This window comes from Rhinatrema bivittatum, chromosome 3, assembly GCF_901001135.1.
Source record: "Rhinatrema bivittatum chromosome 3, aRhiBiv1.1, whole genome shotgun sequence".
Lineage (NCBI taxonomy): Eukaryota > Metazoa > Chordata > Amphibia > Gymnophiona > Rhinatrematidae > Rhinatrema > Rhinatrema bivittatum.
This window is the reverse complement of record NC_042617.1, coordinates 8,873,787-8,893,498: the sequence shown is the minus strand read 5'-3', so window position 1 is coordinate 8,893,498 and position 19,712 is coordinate 8,873,787. Positions and strand designations below refer to the sequence as shown.

General features: G+C 42.9%; 1 long non-coding RNA gene across 1 annotated transcript; it reads left to right on the top strand.

The window, feature by feature from the left end:
- Positions 1-707: 707 nt before the first annotated feature.
- On the top strand, positions 708-18,578 carry LOC115088477. Its single transcript, XR_003855782.1, has 4 exons — positions 708-862; positions 9,480-9,715; positions 15,990-16,227; positions 17,911-18,578. It is a non-coding gene; the product is annotated as an uncharacterized LOC115088477 (long non-coding RNA).
- The last annotated feature ends 1,134 nt before the right edge of the window (positions 18,579-19,712 follow it).

Below are 19,712 nucleotides of genomic sequence, written 5' to 3'. Positions count from 1 at the left end.
TCATATACATGAATTGATCCTTCTTTTATACAATATAGTACTAGGTTAGAAAATTCTAGAAGTGTGTGACTACCCAGAGGATAATGTACATTGGTTGTCATGTCACCAGCATGATAAGATCATCCCTAAGCTAACCCTGAGTATTTCTCCAAGGTGGGGCCCATTTACCATCACTCTTTAGATAGTCCTTTGTTCTGTTAGAATCTTGCTGGTCAGGGTAATTATCACATCTTAGGCTGTGTTTATAGAAACCCCTGAGAAAGAGTGCTTCCATTGTGACAGTATAGCCTGAAGTTTCCAACTGTTGCCTTATACTTTGTGTGACTCTATAATTAGGCATCATAGTATGGCGCCAGCTTGGACTGCCTGTCCAGGTGTCCTGGGAATTGCTGCAGGTCAGGCTCAGCAAGTCACTTTGAGGTCACATAGGCTAAGATAGCAAAGGATTCTGGGTCGGTCACCTTCTCAATGTTGGTTTTCAGGCTCAGGCACACTTACCAGCTGAGCGTTTCATAGGAGCTTCTCTGGACTGATTCCTGCCGCCAAAAAAGAAATCTGACCAGGGACAATATGGACCAGCACCAGCACCTGAGACACGTCCCTGTTGCTGCACTTCCACAAGTTACTACAAGTCTGTCATTTTTAACCCTTTTTTTCCCTACCCTTTTATTATAACTATTATATATATTACTTTGACAGCGCACACAAAATTGTCATGCCAGTGCAGTTATCTGGATCTGAACCTTTCACTTCGGACTGCCTCCCAATGATGAAAGATGAGAGGATGGAGACCTAGGCATGTGAGAGCGCCCATTCCCCTTCCTGCTCTCTCAGTGGTGGGAGGAAGCCGGACGCCTGTGAGGTAAGGGTAGTGATAGCAAGATAAGAGAAATCCTTTCATCAGCCTTTCATTGTATTCTGTTTCTGCAAATGCTAGCCGTTTATTTATTTGGTTATTTACAAAACTTAGAGTCTGCTGATCCACCGATCTCAGTGGATTACAAGCAACATTCACAGTAAAATGAACAATTCTTCAGGACAGGCAAGTTAAAACAAGCTGGGTAAAAATCGTGTTCTGTAACAAAAGTACAGACACACCAAAAGAACACAATCGAAACAGGCATCATTCTGCAAACGCAAGGGAAAAGAAGCTTACACAAACGAAGAATAGCGTGTGCGGCTCGAATTTCTTCAGGTAAGGTGGTCCAAAGCACAGACCCAGCTCTGTGAAAAATCCGCTGCATGGCAACTGTCCATACCCTGACCTGCTCGTGCCCCCTCTTACAGTGGTTTAAATAGTAAACTTATATGTGAGCCTCTACAGAGGCGTGCTCTCTCCTTCATTACCTTGCACAGCACATGTGATATTTGCATACTAACGTGCGATGCAGCATTTACCGTGCACATTACAGCATTAACATGAAATGATAAACAACCCTGTAAGTTTGTACCTGAGGCAACAGAGGGTAAAGTGACTTGCCCAAGGTTACAAGGAGCAGCAGTGGGATTAGAACCCTGGTTTCCCTGGTTCTTAGTGCTCTGCTCTAACCACTAGGATACTCCTCCGCTATCCAAAGGCAGCTTTGTACCTTCTGTCTCCAGACTCTGCAGCGGCTCCTTTATGCAGATCCACCCCCCAGTGGCACATACTGGCATGTTACTACTTTTACCAGTTGCACAACCTATGATATGACCAGCAGCTCGTAAATATCCATTGGAGGGGTTTCGGCAGAGATTTCTCAATATTGCTGGTTTTCTAGCAAGAGCTAAAAAGAGCTTAAAATGTGATGGCCATGTCAGGAGAAGCTCTAGCAACTATAAATGCAAAATATATGTCCATGTCGCTGCTCTGAAACCCTTGCCTAGATGCAAGCATGTTCTGACCCCCTGCGGTATACCTTTGACACGTCTCAGCCAAAAGCACAGTGATTTGGAATCTTTTGAAATAACACAGGAATGGGTGAACCCAGAAACCTTAGCTCATCTCACCGTAGCGACTCCTTGGGTCATTTGTTGCCTGCTTCAGGAGATCAAGACCAGAGCAAAACCTCTTCCTTGAGGGGATTCTGTAGACTGGGGGTCTCCCACACAACTCAGAATCCCACGCCTCCAGATCTCCTCATCAGCTACAAGCCCCATGAACCCCTCAGCCTCCCCACCCTGACAAACCATAGTGGTCGTCAGAGTTCACCTTGACATATTTTTACACTGTGATGAGGCAGAAGCTCTACTTCCTTCTGCTGCATATTATGCACTTCTTCTCCCATCCAGGCACTATCTAGCAGGACGCTCTCCCAGCATCTGAGGGTGAGGATCCCCAGTGGGCATCCTACTTCCAGCACATCCCAAGGCCCACCAGGGACCTGAACTGGAGAATCCTGTATAGACCTGTCACTACAGCCTGCTTCACGGAGCCCTTACCTTCCTGTCCCTTCTGCAGAATGAAACCTGTGTTTCATGCTTTTTGATTTTGCTCTAGGCTGAAGGCCCTGTTTCACTTGCTTAAAGACCTTATCTTGGGGAGTCATGTGATGTGTGCTTAGCGTGTGGAAGCAAGAAAGTGGCGCTCCCCAGGACTGTTTCAAATATTCTGTGGAATATTTCGGCCCAGAACAATGGCAAAAACTAATAAGGAATCGCAAGGGAAATCCCTGCCGGCATTATGGGCTGAAAAGACCTCTAAGCTGTCCAGGCAGAATAAATTTAAACTGCTGGAGAGTAGCGGCCTGGGGGAGGACTCGGCATCAGAAGAGGAATGACCGGCTCCAGCTACTCCTATGGATGCCGCAAAAACGCTGCAGGATATATTTGAGCATTTCTTAGAAAAACACCTCCAACATAAATAGGGGTAGATTTTAAAAGGAGCGCACGCGGTGTACATGTGTGCACGCAGGCGCATGCGTGTTATAAAATCGGGGGTTGGCACGCGCAAGGGGGGGTGCACAATTGTGCATCTTGAACGTGCCGAGCCGCGCTGCCTTCCTCCGTTCCCCCCACCCTACCTCCCCGCCCTTCCCCCCCCCCCCCACCTTTTCCTTTGCTTTTTTTTTTAATTTCACAACTTACTTCAGGCCTGGGGTTGAAGCAATTTGCCTGCGCCGGCCAACTGCCGGCGCGCAATCCCCGGCACAGTAGCCTGTCCCCCCCCCCCCACCCCCTTTTTGCAAGCCCCGGGACTTACACGCGCGCGCCAGGCCTTTTTAAAATAGGCCCGGTGAATGTAGACCCTCCGGATTTACACGCGTAACCCTTTTAAAATCCGGCCCATAGTAAACTTGCGGTGGACGTGGAGAAAGTGGCACAGCTGGTATCGACTGTGCAGGAAAACTCAGCAAAGCTGCTGGGGACGAGCCGAGTGGAAGCTATGGAGACGATGCTTGCTGAGATGAGACACAAAGTGGAGCAGCTTGAGCGTAAACTGCATCAGATGAGTAAAGCAATTGACGATATTGAAAACAGTGGCCGCCGAAAAAATATTCAAACAGTGGTCCTCCCGGGACAGACAGAATGAGCGCCCACGGTTAGTGTTTTGGCAAAATGGCTTCCTGAAATGCTGGGCCTGGAAACTAAAGGCGTCCATGTGAAAATCGAGCGGGCACATAGAGCTTTAGCTCCCCCTCGAACCCAGGTTGGCAGGCCGCAGGCAGTGATCCTACTGTTCCACCACTACACATAGAAGGTCCGTGTGATGGCTAAAGCTCGATCGATGGAGACTTAAATATCGGCAGAACAGAATTTTAAACATTAACGATTTTTTGCAAGCAGTGCGTAAAAGAGCAGGTTTCAGTGAGGTTAAAAAATCAACTGAGCCAGCGTGGATATTGGGACACCCTCTTGTATCCGGCTAAGCTGAAAGTTACTGCCAACAAGAAGAATTGTATTTTTGGAAACAGTTGAAGCTGTGCACTATTTTCTGACTGAAGCAGGAGATCCTTCATCCAAGATGGCTTGATGGATCATCCTCAGTAAGCAATGTATAGATTAGCGGTGGAATTCTTTCATGTTTCGGTGGTTCGACGTATCTGATCATTGAGTGACCTCCTATGGTCTGGGGAGGCTAGCGCTGTCACCCTCGCCTCTTCAAAACAAAGCTAAGAGAAGGCTTTGTTAAAGGGGCAAGTTTGATTTTATTTTTGTTTTTTCAATATTTCTTTGTTTTTGGCGGTTTTTTTTAATCCTAGTGGTGGGACTGTGGGGAGGTGGCATTGCAAAACAGCCGGTAACATGGCTGGTGTGTCTGGCCCTCAGAAATATGGAGATGGTGGAGGAGATTTTCAGCTTGGCCATGTGGCACAATCTAATTTTGTGGTCAACATCCTTCGGTTTGGTATATGCTTTCTTTGAGTCATGGTCTCACTCCACCAACCACTATACAGAGATTTGTTGCAATTCATTGGGGTTTTATTTTATTTTATTTTAATCTTTTTTTTTTTTTTTTTTTTTTGATGGTTTGCAGAGCATGTTTGTTTTTTGTTTTGCTCAGCAATGCAAAGCTAGTGCATGGGTTGTGATGTTTTCCCCCTGGGCTTTAAGCTTTGCTCAATTTGCAGACAATGAATGGTGTTGTGTTTGGTTTTTAATGCATATTGTTCATAAACGGGCTAGAGCACTGGTTAGGATGGGAGGAGGAGGGAAAGGTGTTGGGGGAGATGAGAGGTTGGGGGAGGGGGTTGTTGATATTAAGGTTAGGGGGGGAAAACTCACACCACAGCACTGGGTTTTGTGTTTGATGACAAGTAAATGGTTCACAAAAATTACCTTTTCAGAAGCTGCTGTTCTTTTATTGACATGTATTGCATAATGACAAACCTTTTCCGTTGCAAAAAAATCAGCAGAACCAGGGGTCACGATTTAAAACTCCAGGGAGGAAGACTCAGAACCAATGTCAGGAAGTATTTCTTCACGGAGAGGGTGATGGATACCTGGAACGCCCTTCTGGAGGAAGTGGTGAAGACCAAAACTGTGAAGGATTTCAAAGGGCGTGGGATAAACACTGTGGATCCATAAAGTCTAGAGGATGTGAATGAAGAGAAGAGGCATGGGGGTGGCTTGAGGGAATGATGGCTACTGCCTGGAGATTAATATCCTAATTCAATAAACATACTCACTGTTAATGCGACTCCAACATTGCTCCAAGCTTCAACGGCAAGAGGAAATGTGGGAAAAAAGGATTTGCAATCACATAAAAGCAGGGGAGTAGCTGGCTTGTTACGGCAGTTACTACCCCAAACCAAAAAATACCGGATACTTCACTTTCAATGCATATCCAGCATAGCTCTCTGCTTCAATGACGGGGGAGCAGGACTGATACTTCACTTTCAATGCATAGCCAGCATGGCTCTCTGCTTCAACGGCAGGGGAGAAGTAAAACTGATACTTCACGCATATCCAGCATAGCTCTCTGCTTCAACGACAGGGGGGAATGAAGAAAGATGGATCTATATTCAGGCAACAATCAACAAGGACTGAATTACACAGTCTGAATAAACAGATAAGCATGGGTGCAGCCTGCTTATTGCAGCAGTTAATACCTCTAACTAATTAAGCTATTTCACTTGGATGCAGTTCCAACACTGCTCTCTACATTAATGGCGGAGGTGGAAGGGAAATAGAATAAAAAAAGGTTACTAAGAGCCAACAGAAACAGATAAGTATGTGAGAGGAAAAAAAGTGCGAAAGCTTGCTGGGCAGACTGGATGGGCCGTTTGGTCTTCTTTTGCCGTCATTTCTATGTGATGGGTATATTAGCAGAGCGAGTTAAGATGCATCACAACTTAAAGATAGTTTCTCTGAATGTTTTAGGGAATTTCCTCAGCAGTAAAGAAATCTAGAATACTTCTATATCTTAAAAACCAGCGTGCATCTATTGCATTTTTGCAAGAAACGCAGCCATTTAGTGGCTAAGAAGCATGAGAAACTAGAAAAGTCTTGGGTGGGACAGGTGTACACAGTGTCTTACTCCTCCCATAGTAGAGGAGTATGTATCCTAATCCATAAAGATCTCCCCTGACAAGTGCATTGATCAAGATGTGATCTGGATAGCCACTTTGTTATTGTAGAAGGCAGTCTTTTTGGCCAGGCAATAACATATATTCTAACAGTGGACCATCTGATTTTTATAATCATCTGAGCACGATTCTCTTGGAATTTGATATTAACGAGATTGTGTGTGTGGGTGGCAGGGGCTGGAATTTGTGTGTCAATCCGCTCGTGGACTGCTCTCGCACGAGGGAGGCCTCATTAACCGTATGCAGTGTTTAACTTAGTGGAAATCTGGCAAGAGCGAGATAGTAGCAAAGATTATCCCTTATTCTCCCACAGACATCAAACCTTTAGCCGTATAGGTTACATTTTATGTAATAGAGTGCAGGCAACTTCAGTTATAGGTGCTGATAGTGTCACATACTGTATCAGATCACTATGCAATTTCTGCTATGTTTGGATTAAGCCCAAATCAGGGAACTTATAGACCATGGAGAGTGAATACCTCTTTATTGGCAGGAAAGGATTTTTGAGAAAAAAAATCAGCAAAGTGATCAGAGATAATGAAATTCATAATCCTCCTGAGGCGTTTCGATCCACTTTAAGGTGGGAGGCTCTTAAGGCGGTGGTTGGAGGAGCTTTATCTTATGCCAGTTATCTAAATCACCGAAGGCAAAAGAAAGAGAAAAATAATTAGAAGCTATGGTGAAAACTTTGGAACAAAAACATAGACTGCAGGAATCTATTAAAATTCTCAAAGAACTAAGTTTAGTCAGAGACAAATTGAAGCAGTTACAATTATTAAAAACAGAAAAGGTACAGAGGTTTTATGAACATGGGGGTAAGGCGGGATCCTTATTGACAAAAATGATTAGGGCAAGAGAAGAAACTTCTGCCTTTTATGGTGTAAGGGATACACAGAGCAACGTTCAGTATTTGCCTCTGAAATGAATAAGCAGTTAGCTGTACATTTCTCTATGCTTTACAGAGCCCAGCGGGTGCCAGATGAAGCTGAGGTTGAGGCTTTTCTGGAGCCATTGGGGGCTACCATGACTTATGGAGGAGGAGGTTGCTGAGATCACAGCCCCGTTATGGGAGATGAGGTTCTCCGGGCTATAAAAGCATCGGTGGTGGCAAAAGTCCGGGACCCAATGGCTTTCCATTTGAGTTCTTTAAGGCCTTCGCCGATTTGGTTGTCCCTCATTTGAGTGCGGTATTTAATCGTTTGAAATACCCCTGGGGCAGAGAAGGGGGCTTTGACAGAAGCTCTCATTGTTACGATTTATAAAAAACCTAAGGACCCTTTGGACTGCTCCTCGTACAGACCGATATCGCTGACAAATGCTGATGTGACGTTATTAGCTCAAATTCTGCAGCTTAGGCTGACCCTTATTCATCTGGACCAGACTGTATTTTTGAAAGGGCGTCTGTCTGTGGCAGAAGCTGTTCTATCAATGGATGAAGATAAAGCGTTTGATTAGAGTCTCGTGGCCCTTTATCTTTATGGGTTGAGACACCTTTGATTCCCAGAGGCATTTATGTCTTGCATAGGGACCCTTTATTTGGGACCGAGAGCTAGAGTGATGTCAGGTGAGGTCTTGTCTGACTCGTTCAGTATTAATAGGGAAAGAGGCAGGGGCGCCCTCTGTCCCCTTATCTATTTATTCGAGGTTCCAAGACTATTCAAGGAATAAAACTTGGAGGGGGTCATCATAAGGACTCTCTCTATTAGGCGATACTTTTATATTTAACAAATATTCCAAAATCTATTATTGCCTTGAGGGAATTGTTGGGTACTTATGGATCTCTTTCCGGATATACTATAAATTATTTTGTCTGAAATAATGATGGTGGGGAGAGAAAAATATAAGTGGAGTAGACATGTTCCAAAAAGCACAAAATGGGTTTAGGTACTTGGGTCTCTGGATTTCGAGAGATTTTTCAAAATCCTATTGTCCCAATATTAGCAAAAATACAGAAGGATCTGGAGGGGTGGATTTGGTTCCCTATTTCAATGCTGGGTAGAATTAATGTTCTAAAAATGGCTGTATTGCATTGACTGGTCTATCCCTTTATGCATATGCCCTGCGATATACTACTCTCTACATTTTAAAGCCTCAGGAGTGTAATTTTTTTGGCAAGAGAAACCTCCCCGGTTGAGAGATTCTGTGCTGGTGAAACATAGGGAGACAGGAGAATTGGGCCTTCCTGAGCTCCAGTGGTATAACTGGCCGTGTGGTTGGGGGCTGACCCTTCTCAGTCATGGTCAGAGCTAGAAGAGGAGGCGGCGGCGTGGAGGTGTAGCTTGGCATCCTTGTTATACATGCCTTCCTCCTCTTTGGTTTTAAGGGGTCACTTGATTATAGCCCACGTGTTAAGTCTGGAGTGTGGTTCAATGCCAAATGCCATTATTAGAGGGTGCCAGATCTTTCATGACTTCTTTAATGCGCAACCTGCAGGTATCCCAATGTATGTTCTCCCCTGATATGGAAAGGTGGGCAAAGGCAGGGACAAGATATCTGGGCCAACTGGTGGAGGGCGGCAACCTAATTCTTTCACGGATCTGATGGATGAGTTTCAGGTCCCTCCTTCCCATTAGAACTCTGCTAATATATTCTGTTCTGGATGAATGTGAGGGGGTAGAGGGGGTATTATGCTGTAACAGGAGAGCACAGCATCTGAGTTTGATGAGATATATATATATATAAAATATATATCAATCAGAGAAGGGATGGGTCAGTTGTGGACCGCCAATGATTTAATGCAACAGTGGAATGCAGACTTACATACGGACTATGATGGTGAAGACTGGAAATCTATCTGGAAAAGGTTACGTAAAATTACAATTTATTATAAAGGGCAAGAGTTGATATATAAGTTGCTTCATTGATCGTACGAGCTCCTCTTTTCTTTGCTAAAATTGGTATGTCTGGGACAGAGTGTTGGAGGAGTTGTGGGAGGGAGGGAACATACATACACCTGTGGTGGGACTGTCAGAGGGTTCAGTCCTTCTGCTCTGAAAGGATGGAGCCAAGTCCTGCTCTGTATCTTTTGGGACAGTGGCTGGACTGGCTTATTATGCAGGGACATCGCTGGTTGGTGGGACCCCTTTTGCACATGAATCGGTTCACGGTGGGCTCACATGTGGAAGCGTTCTCGCTTGCTGGAAGTTCAAGATGGCAGACATTGCTCAGATGGAGAAACTTGCCTACCTGTTGAAAGATCAAGCAGATGCCTATGATGAAGAATGGAGATTGTATTGGTCTGGCGGGTAAAAGATGTTTTGTCTTGAGGGCTGGTTTAGTCACAGTATATAGAGGAATGGGGGTAGGGAATTGATGGTGACCAAGATGATATATTTGTCTCTACTTGCAATCTATAGTCTGTTTGTATTGCTTCTGTTGACAGTGAACCTATTGTAAAAGGTTGTGGTTTTAAAAATAAAATGTAAAAAAACCTCCTCATCCTGCATTTCTTCTCTTTCATGTTTATTTTAGAATGCACCATCCAGAATCCCAGAGTACAGTGCATAGGACGACCTCATCAACCTCATCCTACCTCTTGTGAAGATGGCAATATACAAGATCAGAAGGCAGCAATTGAATGGGGAGACACCTTTGGACTAATGATGCACTCCCATCTCCAAGCATAGCACTACTGAATCAGAGGATGCCTTTGCCAGGCAGGAGACACTAAATAGTGTGCTCTGCTTACCCTTGCTACTGCCCCTCAGGTTAGTTTTACATCTGAACATTAAAGGTTTTTTCCCTGTGCACTGTATTTCATTTTTTATTTGCAGGCACATTATTATCAGTTCAGATAGGTTCTTTTCTCTTAGTTCCCCCTAAGTAGAACTGATCCCACCACTAGGTGGTGTTGGACAGAAATTGATCCAGAATAAGGAAATCAGAATTACAACTCCATGCATGCAGTGGGGCAAACCAGAAATGGATGAGGTGGCCACCATCGTGAGGACAGCTGCTGAATGCAGGGAATGAGGAGCTGTGGCACAAGGTCATGAAACTTTTAGTCTTTACACTACTTCAGAGGATTTATTTTATTAATGAAAATTGTAATAATTTAAAGAGGGGAGATCACTCTTACTCAAATATAGGCATAATATTAAAGACAATTCTAATTACATTTACATAAAGAGAAAAAGCATTAATGAACCAGATCCCCCTACTCATCCAACAGAATCTGATAATACAGGCCTTTTCAATAAGGGCAGGTACCTTCCTTTTCAGTTTTTATTTTACTTTCCCTGGGAGTTTCAGTGTTTTTACAAGGAATAAAACACAGAGAAAATTCAGTGGAAATAAGAACATAAGACCATAAGAAATTGCCATGCTGGGTCAGACCAAGGGTCCATCAAGCCCAGCATCCTGTTTCCAACAGAGGCCAAACCAGGCCACAAGAACCTGGCAATTACCCAAACAGTAAGAAGATCCCATGCTACTGATGCAATTAATAGCAGTGGCGATTCCCTAAGTAAATTTGATTAATAGCCGTTAATGGACTTCTCCTCCAAGAACTTATCCAATCCTTTTTTAAACACAGCTACACTAACTGCACTAACCACATCCTCTGGCAACAAATTCCAGAGCTTTATTGTGCATTGAGTAAAAAAGAACTTTCTACGATTAGTCCTAAATGTGCTACATGGAGTGCCCCCTAGTCCTTCTATTTTCCGAAAGAGTAAATAACCGTTTCACATCTACCCGTTGTAGACCTCTCATGATCTTAAACACCTCTATCATACCCCCCTCAGCCATCTCTTCTCCAAGCTGAACAACCCTAACCTCTTCAGCTGTTCTATCCCCTTTATCATTTTGGTTGCCCTTCTCTGTACCTTCTGCATCGCAATTATATCTTTTTTGAAATGTCATGACCAGAATTGGACACAGTATTCAAGGTGCGGTCTCACCATAGAGCAATACTGAGGCATTATGATATTCTCCATTTTATTTGCCATTCCAATAAAATGTATTAGCATAAAAGAACCCAAAGAAACAAACCCCTGGCATAATGAAAAGTTAAAGGAAGTCAAAAAAAATCTGAGGAAAAAAGAAAAAGAATGGAGAAAAATTAAAACAACTGAAAACCTAACTAAATATAGAAAGCACCTAGCCTAGTATAAACAAGTAATTCTCAACACAAATATTACAGCACTAAAATAGAGAAATTCGAAAATAATCCAAGAACTCTATGTACCAGAGTAAAAAATCTCACCAATGACAAATCTGAATCCCCCCAAAACCTACAGTAAATAGATGTAATGAAATAGCTACCTTTTTCAGTGACAAAATTACGAACCTAAAAACAAAAATTCCAAATATAACTAAAGAAATGATTAAAATGCAAAAAAGAGACCTTAGTCAATGGACAACATTCAATGAAATATCAGAACTAGAAGTCGAATCTATGCTAAAAAAGATAAATCCCGCACCGCATACATAAGACATAATACCAACCATAGACATAAAAAAAAGTAGCCAACTCAGTTTCTCCGATATTAAATAAAGATCATTAATCTATCCTTAAAGGAAGGAACCATGCCAGATACACTAAAAGGGGCAATCGTAAAACCAATTTTAAAGAAAAAAAACAGCGACCCACTCATCCTAAGTAATTACAGACCAGTATCAAATTTACCCCTCATTGCAAAATTAATAGAAAAAACTGTACAAAATCAATTAGCAGAACACTTAGAGAGCAACAATATCCTGTACCCATCACAACATGGTTTTCGCAAACACTACAGTACAGAGACACTACTGCTTGCGCTAACAGACAACATCATGAGAGGTTTCGACAGCAGTAAACACTACATTTTAATGCTAGACCTGTCGATGGCATTTGACACAGTAAACCATGAAATTCTATTAGATAGATTAGAAGAAATAGGATTAAGTAACAAAACAATAAAATGGTTCAGATCATACCTAAATAACAGGCATTTCCAAGTACAGATCAAAGACGCAATGTCAGAAAAAATAAACCTTCAAACTGGAGTTCCACAGGGATCAGCCCTGTCTGCCACACTATTCAACATATACTTGTTGCCGTTATGTCCCCTGTGGGCTGGTCTAGGCATCTCACATTACATATACACTGATGATATTCAATTAATAATAGCCATCGACGACACAATCGAAAAAACATTAAACATAACTAACATTTATTTATTTAAAAACTTTTATATACCGGCATTAGTAAGCATACATCATACCGGTTCACATTGTAACTGAAAGGCTGAAATTACAATCAACAGGGAGGGGAAGCAGGGAGGAATATACATAGTGCAGGAGACAATGAAAAAGAAGCATTAAAACTGTAACAGGCTATTTACAGGTCTGGATATACAGGCTATTTACAGGTATGGAGATACAGGCTTAAACGTGTTGCTTACAGGGTCTATATACTTACAAGGGCCCAAGGGTCTATATACAAAAGGTTCAATGAAGGGGGGTGGAGATTAGACAGGGTATGCTTGTTGGAAGAGCCATGTTTTAAGTTTTTTTCTGAACTTGGAGTAACATGGCTCAAGCCTGAGCGTGGTAGGGAGGGCGTTCCATTGTTTAGGGCCTGCAATGGATAGTGCGCGATCTCTGGTGGCGGAGAGGTGGGCTTTTTTCAAAGGGGGAATGGAGAGGGTACCTATGTTGACAGAACGAATAGGTCGGTCAGAACGTATGGGATAGATGGGTTCATCCAGCCAGTTAGAGTTGTGAGAGTGGATAGATTTGTGTAATATAGTTAAGACTTTAAAGAGAATACGAGATGCGATGGGGAGCCAGTGGAGTTCTTTGAGTATGGGGGTGATATGATCGGTTTTCCGAGTGTTGGTGATAACCCTGGCAATTGCATTTTGGAGCAATTGTAAGGGTTTGGTAGTGGAGGAGGGTAGACCGAGGAGGAGGGCATTACAGTAGTCAAGCTTTGAGGAAAGGGTAGCTTGGACGACAGTACGGAAATCATGATAGTGGAGGAGGGGTCTGAGCTTCTTCAGGATATTGAGCTTGAAGAAACCTGCTTTGAGGATGGAGTTGATCTGTTTTTTTAGGTTGAGTTGTTGATCGAGAATTACCCCAAGGTCTCTTACAGTAGGTTGGGATGCTATAGTATTGAAAGCTGGGTCATTGGAGATCAAGGGTTTAGGGGGAAGGTGGGGAGAGATAAGGAGCAGCTCTGTTTTAGCGGAGTTTAGGGCGAGGTGGATGTTGGTGAGGAAATTGTTTATGTTGGCAAGACATGTGTTCCAGAAAGCGAGGGCGTCTGAGAGAGAGTTGTGAATGGGAATGATGATTTGCACGTCATCTGCATAGAGGTAGAATTTGAGGCCGAGTTCGGTGAGGAGCTGGCATAGGGGTGTAAGATATATATTGAAAAGGGTAGAGGAGAGGGAGGAACCTTGGGGGACACCTTGAGCCAGGGGGTAGAGTGTGGAATTGGCGTTTCCTATCTTGACAGAAAACTTTCTGTTGGATAAATAGGATTTAAACCATAGCAGGGCTAGGCCTGAGATGCCTATTTCGGTCAAACGGTTGATGAGGAGGTTGTGATTGATGGTGTCAAAGGCAGCTGAGATAGCGAACTACTAACAAAAAAACAAAATGGAATTAGTAATTAATATAGAGAAAACAGAATTCCTACATTTAGAACCAAAAAAATTTACAGATCATTCAAAACCCAATCACACTCAAAAGCAACCAAAAAATAGAATTAACAGAGAGAGTGCGTAACCTCGGAGTGATAATTGACACGGAACTAAGCATGAAACAACATATATTTTTAAAAGTAAAGGAAGGATACGCCAAACTCATGATTCTTAGAAGACTAAAACCATTACTAACAACCACCAACTTTCAATCAGTGTTACAAGCTTTAATTTTTGCATTGTATTGTAATGCCCTACTACTAGATTTACCATACACCACGATAAGACCACTCCAGATACTACAAAACACTGCTGCAAGAATTCTGACTGGTAAAATTAAAAGAGACCATATCACCGAAACCCTAGCCGAACTACACTGGCTACCCATTGAGCAAAGAATACAATACAAAACACTATGCACCATACATAAATTAATACATAACGAAAAAGCAGAATGGCTGAACACAGCCCTTCGTGTACACGTCCCTCATAGAAACCTAAGATCAGCTAACAAAGCACTCCTAACCATTCCTTCCATCAAAACAGCAAGATTAACCCAAGTAAGGGAAAGGGCACTATCCTTAGCAGGTCCCTTACTGTGGAACACCATGCCTTTAGAGATCAGATTACAAAGAGACATCAAAACCTTCAGAAAAGGTTTAAAAACCTGGCTCTTTAAACAAGAGTATCACAAAGAGAATGGAGAATAGAACCCAGGGGAGTGTAGGATGCAGACAGTAGAACACCCACACACAACACCCTAATCATGATGTGTGTATCTTATTTTATTTTAATTTTTCATTCACCACCAAAGGATAAGATATCTATTTTTGTACTTAAAACTGATACAGATAGAAATGGACATGATTTATCATACCCAGCAAATAACATTGATCATACAACTATGTTACTGTAACTTGATGGCACCTGTGTAGTTGATATAATTTAATACATTTAGCAACATTAATTTTATGTGCCTTATTGTAAACCGTTGTGATGGTGTATATCTTAACGACGGTATAGAAAAGATTTTAAATTAAATTAAGAATTAAACTAACATTGTTTGCTTTTTTGACCACCACAGCACACTGAGCTGAAGATTTGAATGTATTATCCACTTTAATGCCTAGATTTTTTTTTCTTGAGTGGTAACTCCTACTATGCAACCTAATGTAACTACAGCATGGGTTATTTTTCCCTATGTGCATCACCCTGCATTTCTCCATGTTAAATTTCATCTGCCATTTGTATGCCCAATCTTCCAGTCTCACAAGGTCCTCCTGCAATTTGTCACAATCTGCTCATGAATACTCTGAATAATTTTGTGTCGTCTGCAAATCTGATTACCTCACTCGTCATATTTCTTTCCAGATCATTTATAAATATATTGAAAAGTAAGGGTCCGAATACAGATCCCTGAGGCACTCCACTGTTTACCCTTTTCCACTGAGAAAATTGCCCATTTAATCCTACTCTCTGTTTCCTGTCTTTTAGCCAGTTTGCAATCCACGAAAGGACATCACCTCTTATCCCATGACTTTTTACTTTTCCTAGAAGCCTCTCTTTAGGAACTTTGTCAAACGCCCACTGAAAATCCAAGTATACTATATCTACCGGTTCACCTTTATCCACATGTTTATTAACTCCTTCAAAAAAGTGAAGCAGATTTGTGAGGCAAGACTTGCCTTGGGTAAAGCCATGCTGACTTTGTTCCATTAAACCATGTCTTTCTATATGTTCTGTGGTTTTGATCTTGAGAATAGTTTCTACGATTTTTCCCGGCACTGAAATCATTTTTTTCCACAGATTTTTTTCCCATTTTTGTTTGTTATAAGCACTGATAAATTCCCAGAGAAAATAAAATATAAAAACAAAAGTCCCTAAATAAGGGATAGTAATTGTTCAGAGTCCTAAAAGAAATTAAATGTATCTTTACATTTCACTCTGCACTTGGGATACTGTAAGACAAAGTCTGCACCCAAAGCCTTTTGTTTTAGGTCCAAAAATGTTTCCTTCCTCTCCTGTATCTGAAGTCCAGATAAAGAAGTCCAGTACTTTCCATTTGTTTTTCCCCCCTCCTCCCCACTACCCAGTTCCCTTATCTGTTTCATTGTAAAGCCCTGTTGGCCAGTTTGTTACAAGGAAACCGATGTGATGTTTGCCTAACGAATGTCAGTATACAAAAATTTTAAATAAATAAATAAATAAAGCTCATCCAACTTCTGAAGGGATAATTGTGTCTCTTTCTGGGCCTGAAAGTCACCTGCAATATGCAGAGCTGCGGCTAAAACCTGAGCCCAAAAGCTTTCTAGGGAGATTGTAAGATGCTCTTCTTCTGTGTAAACAGGTCCAAGCCTTTAAGAAAGGTTTCTCTGGAAAATTCACGGCTCCAGGGTTCTTGAATCAAGAGAGTTTTCCAGATTCTTCAACGCTGTCTCAATAAGGCAAAGAAAGATGACTTGTGGCCTCAGCGAGCCAGAGCTGGGAGCTTGTCTCAGTTGTTAGGTCTTTGACTCCTAATGCTGTTAATTCCCTCCTGGAGCAGACTGAGGACAGACGCGAGACCTTTGCCAGATATTTCAGTGGTAAGGTTGCTGCCAGTTTCCTGTTTCACGATTCCAGGGCTTTTCCACGGTCTTTGTAATGGCATAAAGTGGGACCGTTCTAATCCTGTAGCTTGTGTTGACATTGAGCAAGCGGTTATGTTGTATGAAAGAGAGTTATTGTCCGTGATGGGAGGCAGGCGGGGGTCAGCCCTTTGTGCTGCAGCATAGTTGACACAGCCTCGTAGGTGAATCTACAAGGCCTTCACCGGCCGCAGGCGAACGCGCCCTTTAGTGGGACAGCCTGGAGTTTCACCCGTGCCAGCCGCCTCCCCTGCAAGTTGAGCCCTTGGGTTCTGGGTCCCTGGGGCAGTGAAGAGAGTCAGAGTGCAAAGGCACACCAAGGTCAGGGCAGGCAGCAGAACTAATGGGGCTGGAGACAGGCCAAGGTTGGGGCAGGCGGCTAACAGGGATGGTCAGGTCCAGACGGCAGGCAATCGTGGTCAGGTCCAGGCAAGACGTTGCGCTCTGGAGAGTCAGGCCAAGGGTGGATGAAGGGACACCGAAGACACTGGATAAGACAGACAGGACAAGGCTTAATGAGGATGGCTAGAGAAGGCAAGGCTGAAGAGAGACCAGGATGAGGCAAGGAATCGGGAACGCTGTGGCAAAACACACCGCTCCTAGTTGCTGAGGCAATGATAGGGAGTGCGGCCTCGCTTAAATAGGGAAGTCCTACTGACATCAGTCACCAGGAGTCACAGTGCCTTTAAATATAGGTGCATATTGCGCGCGTCTCAGGGAAGGCCCCAGAGTAGCTGGAAGATGGCAGGGTCCCGCTGCAGCGTCGCTGTGCAAAGCAGCCCCAGTCACAGGAGGCAGCATCCCGGCCGCGGAGGTGAGTGAGGTGGCTCTGATATCTTTATGAGAAGATAGTGGCTCTTTGATTAATCTTGTGAATTCTTCTCTATTTGAGGATCTTTGTACGCAATGTTCTTGAAACATCATTGGTATGGCCTATCTTTAAAAAAAACCCCAAAACCCTAGACCTTTGTTTTTTGAGCGTTTTCACCTATTTCTGCTCTCCCTCTGTTTTTGTTTTTTTTTTTTGCAGCAGAGATCAATGAGAGTTTAGTGTTAAAACAACTGCAGGAGTTTGAGGACCACGATGTTTTAGATGATTTTCAATGTGGGTTTTGCCCCTCGCACAACATGGAGACTCTTCCTTTGTCTAGTTGCGATGTTTACAGATGTGGTAGTTTTATGCTGCTCTTGCTTGATATTACAATTGCATTCGATACACTACTAGACCATTCCATCTTACTTGCACGTCTGCAGAATTTAGGTGTTACTTCTACTGCTTTTCCTTGGGTTTTTGTGGTATCTTTCAGGTTGGTGCCAAAGAGTTGTCCTTGGACAACAAGAATGGTCCCCCTTTACTTTGAAAAGGCCGTTCCTTTTAATATATATATTTCTCCTGTTTGCCATCTTCTTGCCAGCCATGAGGTAGGTTATAGGGTTTATGCTGACGATACACACTTTTATTTTCCTATCTGTATAAACATCTCCGATGTTTTGAATTGTGTTACGAGTTGTTGTATTCCATTAGAGATTGGATGACAGATTGGCTCTTAATATAAAGAAAACCATGCTTATGATTTTAGTAAGTCTGATGCTCCAACATGCCTAACTTTTTCTTCTTATACGGTCCTTATTATTCAACAGGTTCGTAATCTAGGTGTGATGATTGAGCCATCTTTATCAACAATACCACAAGTAAAGTCAGTGGTAAAGAATACCTTTTATAATCTCTGCTTGCTGCGCCATCTGAAACCTGTCTTAAAGACTCATGATTTCAGAACTGTAATGCATTAGATTACTGTAATTAGCTGTATGTAGACTTCCTCTCAGTCCAAAATGCTGTTGCTCAGTTGTTGGCTGGTAATTGTATTTTTGATCTTGTTTAAATTATATAGGTTGCCCATTCAATAGGGGATTAGATTTAAGATTATTATATTGGTTTTTAAGGCCATTAATTGCTTAGCACCCAGATGTTTTAACTCAGTTTTGAAGATGTATCAACCATCTCTAATACTAAGATTGTCTTCTTGTAGTTTTTTGGATGCCCCCTCTACAAAACAAGTCAGCTTTGCTGAGTCTCGGGCTCACTGGTTCACAATTGTCTGTCCTTCCCTATGGCATGCTCTGCCGGAAAGCCTAAATGCTGAAACCTCTATTACCAGTTTTAGAAAACAGCTGGAGGCCTTATTTATTTAGCCAGGCATTTAAGTTTTATGGGTAATTTTAAGTCAATAATATTTAGTCAGTTGCATTCAGAGGGAGATATGATGTTGAGTCTTATTTTAAGGAGTGCTTTTATTTGTTTTATGATGTGGGTCTGTTTTGTTTGATTATGTACGTAATGTTGTGAACTGCCAGAACATGTGAATGAGCGGGATATGAATAAATAAAATAAATCTTTAACAAGAGCTAGATTCAGAGAAGATATCCAATCTGTTTCAGACGTGATCATCTACCTTTTGAGACAAAGTTTGGACCTTCAGCCCCTGTGACCTCACCATAAGCGACATCTGTATTCACTAGATTTTCTTATATCCATAACTGCAAAAACAGTACATCCAAAGTGATTTTATTTGGGTGTGCTGAAATTCTTCAAGTCAAAGATATTTAAATTTGCCAGCAGTTTGTCAGAAGAGTATTGCAGAAGACTTCCTCCACCTCCCTCCGATTTAGATCCTTCAGGTCCAACTCTTTCTTCCATGAGAGAAAACTTAAGCGAGGCAGTCCATCTGTCCTCTCCAGTAGGGTTTCATCTGGGGGTCGAGATGGTCCTCACATGGCATTTTAGTGAATCAGGAGATGCCTAGGAATCAGCCGTAGACGCTGAAGTAATCACTTCCTCTGATGCGGCTCCAGCATCTTTTGGAGTCTCTACCACTGCTGCTGTGTGTTTCTCAGACATGAGAAATGCCCCCATAGGCCATGTAATTGCTGGACTTGGGAGATTCTCAGATGGAAAACTGCAACCCCCGCACTTTGTTTCAGTATATCCAAAAAAGTCAAAATAAAACCCACCAGCTCTCACTGACAGATTTAGGAATCTCAGATAAAATGAAACCAAGATCTCTTGAGAGAGGAAGAGCCGAAGCACAACAGCTCTTGCCTATATCATGTGTCCCCTCACCCAAGGGTTTTCAATCAGCCTTAAACTGTACTGCTGCGGCCGCTCTGCCTCACCTCTTTTTTGCCTTTCTCCTCCTCCAAGGGTAAGATGGCTGCCTCTGGTGCCGAGTGCCGAAACCCTCAGCGTCTCCAACTCAGCATGGGCGTCCCCATCCGCCATGCTCCTTCCCGTGGCCTCCTAGGGTGCGTGCGCGCACGCTGCCTACGCTTATCAACATGTCATGGCGGGAACCTCGGGGGCGTCCCCAGGGCCAGAGGAACCACTAGGCGAGCTAGGCCTGTGCCTAGGGCGCTGCGATTTAGGGGGCACTGCGGCAGGCGGC